Genomic DNA, 5434 nt, shown 5'->3' on the forward strand with positions numbered 1-5434 from the left:
GAATACGCCCGCGGGAGTTGTCTCTTTCAACCATGTTTCAGTTAGACAGAGAAAGTCCAGATTTGAATCAGACAGAAGATGAGTTAGCTGAATGCTCTTTGAATTAAGGCTTCTGACGTTGAAATGTCCACCAAATAGCCCCCTCGGTTTCAGCTCCGGGTCCCATAACACTTTTGTTTGATTGACAGTTTGAAAAGTTTTGAATAAGCCCTGCATCCTCACGGCTGGGTTTCGACACACAGCGGTGCCTGCGACAGATGTATTGAGGGTCACAGTGGACCTGTCAGGTTCTCCGCAGTCCAGCATCGGGTTTTAATAAAGTTCAGTCCATTAAGGGAGAAGCCCCGCTCGGAAAGTTCATGCTCACTTACCACCATCGGAACCGGAGGACTCCCGGACACACTCGGGCGTAACGTTGGATCAGCACCGAAGTTCTGCGGCGTTCCAGAGGACACTGGTCCGGGATTTAGTTGTATATCACCGGAGAGCATGAGCAACAAGAATACAAGATCTGTTATCCTCCGACACGGGGTGATAGATGACCTGTCCGTAGGACCAGTGAGCCGCTCCTGAACCTGGGCACGTCTGTGCCGCAGGACAGAAGAGTGGATTGCAAAATAGCCCAGCAAATTGTGATGGAAACTCACTGTAAGAGCATCAACTGGCCACAAGCCAATGTTTGTCCCGAGCCCAGACACCGGGAGTGCACGGTGGTCCGGCAGTTTTCCGGTGTTGTTTACTCTGGCTAGACAGCCACAAACAGGTACTGCCGCAGTGACAAGCAGCAGCAATCCGAAAAGCACGCCACGAAACAAAGCCCAGATGTTCTTGTTGTTAAAAAGCTGCTTTGTACTTGACGCAGTTGATGCAGTATTTCACAAACATGCTTTGTGATAGGATAAACGGCCTCCTCGGTGTATCAGGAAACGCAAAGTCGCAGGGCCTGCCATACCGCAACTCCACGCTGCCGCCATCAACCAACCAAAAAAAACGGAAAAAAACCCTGACATTCCTTTAGATATGTGTCATAGTGACTCTTATCATTCCCTTGCCAATAATCACAAAATTGAGGTAAAAAGCAACCCGACCTACCTTCATACATAATCACTGAGAGCTTCCCTGATCTGCACTCGTTTGCTTTGGCTTTTTGTCTGTTTGTCAGATGCATCCCTTGTGGTTCTACCTGTCTTCTGTAATGTAATGTGCTTTTATGTTTATGTCATTTTTTGAAATACTTGTGCTGATTGTGTGCTCATGATATGTCTTTCTGTTCATCATGCTTTGCTGATGTGTTTTATTTGTTATTTTAATGGCCGATTTTTACATCAGGTCGAGGGACAACAGTTGAAAATTAGCCTTTTGGCTAACACTGGCACATTTACTGTGAGGCCGATCAATGTGCATTGTCCCTGAGAATAAATACATAAAGAAATAATGTAATGTTGAAAGTTTGTATCTCCTTATATGGTCATTCAGTATCTCTTCATCACCGTCTGTTGTATCATAGAAACCTCTCCTCCTGTTACAACAGGTTCAGATGTGTTTGTGTGGGTGTATGAGTAGATGTGGGACATGTCACAACAGAACCCAAAAGAATAAATGTTGAAAACCCCCAAAAATCTTAAAGGTGCTTGTGTGTCTTTGTGCACATACTGTTGGATTTATTATGTACAAAAGTGCTTACAATGACCTGCAATAACCTGACTGTTGGATTTGTTGTGAATGGAGTGATTGCGAGGAAAGGGAGGTGGCAGGTGTTGTTCTTTTTGCAAGGTCAAAGAGAGAAAGGAGCCAGAAGGAGATAACGAAGAAGACATGCAGCAGAAACATCACGTGCCATAAGCTCATGAATATTAATATTGTGTAAACCATGAATAGGCTGGATCAGGGATAGCTTGGGGTTCAGACTTCACGAACTGACCCATGCACTGTATGTTGTCAGGGACACGTTGATTGGATCCAGATATCTGTAAACTCTTTTATTTTACTTATGCAACATTGATTGTTTGGAATAAATTGTATTATTATGCTTTAACCCGTCTGTTTGGAAAATCTCTTTGTCACACAAGATTAACCAGCACGTAACTGGGCCTTGACCTCTCGGAGGTAGAAGGCCAGTTCCTTCAATTGGTGACCCCGACGTGATCTTCGGCATTGAGAAGCGTGTCCAAAGGACGGACAGACCGGCGAGAGAGAGAAAGGGCCCTGAAATCTTAAAGGTAAGCAGAACCTGTTGTATCGAACTCTGCATATTGGCTTACTCTAAATTATCTCTCTTGTTGTGCTGAATCTCCTTTGTAGTGATAAATGTTGCAAAAGTAAAGACTTTCTGTTGAAAACTAAAAGGAGGAAAGTTGCCCTTTTAGTAACGTCTGGAACGTTAAAACTAAAAGGAGGAAAGTTGCCCTTTTAGTAACGTCTGGAACGTTAAAACTAAAAGGAGGAAAGTTGCCCTTTTAGTAACGTCTGGAACGTTAAAACTAAAAGGAGGAAAGCTGCCCTTTTAGTGAAAGCTAAAAGGAGGAAAGCTGCCCTTTTAGTAAAAACTGAAAGGAGGAAAGCTGCCCTTTTAGTAGAGCTAAAAGGAGGAAAGCTGCCCTTTTAGTAAAAGCTAAAAGGAGGAAAGCTGCCCTTTTAGTAAAAACTAAAAGGAGAAAAGCTGCCCTTTTAGTAAAGCTGAAAGGAGGAAAGCTGCCCTTTTAGTAGGTTGAAAGCTAAAAGGAGGAAAGCTGCCCTTTTAGTAACGTGTTGAAAACTGAAAGGAGGAAAGCTGCCCTTTTAGTAGCGAAAACTGAAAGGAGGAAAGCTGCCCTTTTAGTAGCGAAAACTGAAAGGAGGAAAGCTGCCCTTTTAGTAACGTGTTGAAAACTGAAAGGAGGAAAGCTGCCCTTTTAGTAGCGAAAACTGAAAGGAGGAAAGCTGCCCTTTTAGTAAAGTGTTGAAAACTGAAAGGAGGAAAGCTGCCCTTTTAGTAGCGAAAACTGAAAGGAGGAAAGCTGCCCTTTTAGTAACGTGTTGAAAACTGGAAGGAGGAAAGCTGCCCTTTTGGTAACGTGTTGAAAACTGAAAGGAGGAAAGCTGCCCTTTTGGTAACGTGTTGAAAACTAAAAGGAGGAAAGCTGCCCTTTTAGTAACGTGTTGAAAACTGTAAGGAGGAAAGCTGCCCTTTTGGTAACGTGTTGAAAACTGAAAGGAGGAAAGCTGCCCTTTTGGTAACGTGTTGAAAACTAAAAGGAGGAAAGCTGCCCTTTTAGTAAAGTGTTGAAAACTGAAAGGAGGAAAGCTGCCCTTTTAGTAGCGAAAACTGAAAGGAGGAAAGCTGCCCTTTTAGTAACGTGTTGAAAACTGGAAGGAGGAAAGCTGCCCTTTTGGTAACGTGTTGAAAACTGAAAGGAGGAAAGCTGCCCTTTTGGTAACGTGTTGAAAACTAAAAGGAGGAAAGCTGCCCTTTTAGTAACGTGTTGAAAACTGTAAGGAGGAAAGCTGCCCTTTTGGTAACGTGTTGAAAACTGAAAGGAGGAAAGCTGCCCTTTTGGTAACGTGTTGAAAACTAAAAGGAGGAAAGCTGCCCTTTTAGTAGCATGTAAAAATAGCGCTTGGAGCGCCTGTATGAGTGTACATTAATAACTAGTATTCAGAGGAAAATTAAAACTTACTGTTGATACTGGGCCAACATCGCTGGAACATCAAAGTGTCCAGTAGAAGCTTATGTTGGTAGGATCACAGCGAGGGGCATAGCGACCCATTTACTCTGAATCTAGTTACTGTCATAAACTGAATAAACCTGTGTGAAATAGTACTGGACAGAATGGACGGAGAATTTGACAAAGACTGTGAGGAACGGGGTGGCTGTGGGCCTCCCCGTTTATCATTTGGACAGCAATGGGTTAAAGTCAGGACCAATGTAATCTGTACATTTGATCCCAAGACTAGAAATAAAGAGACTCAAGACCTAGATGAGTGGTATAACATGACAGTGAAGGAAGGGCATTTTCCAGCCACGGGAAGTGAAGCCAAATTCATGCCAGTGATGAGAGCATTAATACAGGTGGTTCATAGAAAGCTGCTGCAAGCAGGACAAGACAAAGAAAAGGGACATATGTTTGTAAGGAGGAAATTGAGGAAGAAAGAAGACGAGTTGGCAAGTAAATTGGTAAAATATAATGTGATACAGATGGCTGCACTATCAGCCTTAGGCAGCCAGACGAAAGCCACCCACGCAAAAACCGCTGAAGCAAAACCACTAGTGAAACCCTCACCCAGTCCTAGCGCACCCCCACCACCAAACCCACATACTAGCCAGCCGCCGCATTACATGTCCCTCCATCAGCAGTACCCACCTGGCCCACATCCCAACCCCCCTCCTTATCCTCCTCCTACCCCTAGTCCGGTACCAACCCCACAGGACAGTGATTATACAAACGAAGTTATGGCACCATTGTTTCAAGTGTTAGGTGGTACTTTGGAACTAGAAGAGGAAATAGAAAAAGAACAAGGAGCAGGTTCAGCCTCAGAGGCGGGTAGTATGTCTGATGTAGCCAGAGAAATAGACAGGCTAAGGGAAGAACTGAGAGATCAGGCTGAACAGTACAGGTTAGGACAAGCCATGTTACCACCAGACTTGCGTAATGGAGGCGTAAGAAGGAGAGCTCAATCTACCCCTAAACCCCACACAGAGAGTCCAGACATAGGTGATTGGATGCAGAGAACTGAGAGAGACACAGAGAGATCCCGTGCAGAGTATCATGATGTTCACACTAGTGGAGAGGTAGATGAGGACGCTGATGACGAGGCTAGTAGAGCAGTAGAGGAGGGTGATGATGATGAAGACGAAGACATTCCTATCACTATAGAGGGAACCATGAGAACGCACTCCAAAAGAGGGATACATAGGAGACGGGAGGGTGGGGACGAAGAGGCGAGACCATATACACCCCCCAAAACTAGGTCACATAAAGTTTATGGAAAGTACGAAGACAAAGGTGGCAAACAGAGGAGTCAGTGCGTTGGCATGTTTCCAACTATCCGGGGGTGAACCCAGATAAAGAATCACAGCAGTCTCTGTTCAGAATAGCTCTGTTAAAACATGCTCCGGAAGGAGTTAAGAGAAAGATGCAAGAGAATCCAGATATGGCAGGGGCAAAATCATCAAGATGGGAAACACATTTCTGCCATCATCAGGATGCAGAAACCAAGGAGAGGAAGAGGAAAATTAGTCATTAAAAGAGATGGTAGCTCAGTTGACTAAATTACAGTTGGCAGATGCACGGACTCGTGCAACAGATAAGAAAAAGGGAGGGAAAGAGAAAGATACCCAGATGGCTCAAATTGTAACACCAGCTCCAGCCCCGCCACAGAATCCTTATCCACTGCAGGGCCCGCCACAGGCTATGTATCAACCCCAGTATCATGTTCCTTACCAAGCTGCCCCATA

The 5434-nt window shown here is 44.6% G+C and overlaps 2 long non-coding RNA genes across 2 annotated transcripts; one reads left to right on the plus strand and one right to left on the minus strand.

Annotated features, from left to right (window-relative positions):
• The first annotated feature begins 1878 nt into the window (after positions 1-1878).
• Positions 1879-3856, plus strand: LOC141777817 (uncharacterized). Its single transcript, XR_012595979.1, has 4 exons — positions 1879-1969; positions 2070-2331; positions 2574-2706; positions 3581-3856. It is a non-coding gene; the product is annotated as an uncharacterized LOC141777817 (long non-coding RNA).
• On the minus strand, positions 2253-3259 carry LOC141777818 (uncharacterized). Its single transcript, XR_012595980.1, has 3 exons — positions 3218-3259; positions 2474-2696; positions 2253-2329 (listed from the first exon to the last, which is right to left on the minus strand). It is a non-coding gene; the product is annotated as an uncharacterized LOC141777818 (long non-coding RNA).
• Positions 3857-5434: the final 1578 nt, after the last annotated feature.

The sequence above is a fragment of the Sebastes fasciatus genome, chromosome 11 (genome assembly GCF_043250625.1).
Source record: "Sebastes fasciatus isolate fSebFas1 chromosome 11, fSebFas1.pri, whole genome shotgun sequence".
Lineage (NCBI taxonomy): Eukaryota > Metazoa > Chordata > Actinopteri > Perciformes > Sebastidae > Sebastes > Sebastes fasciatus.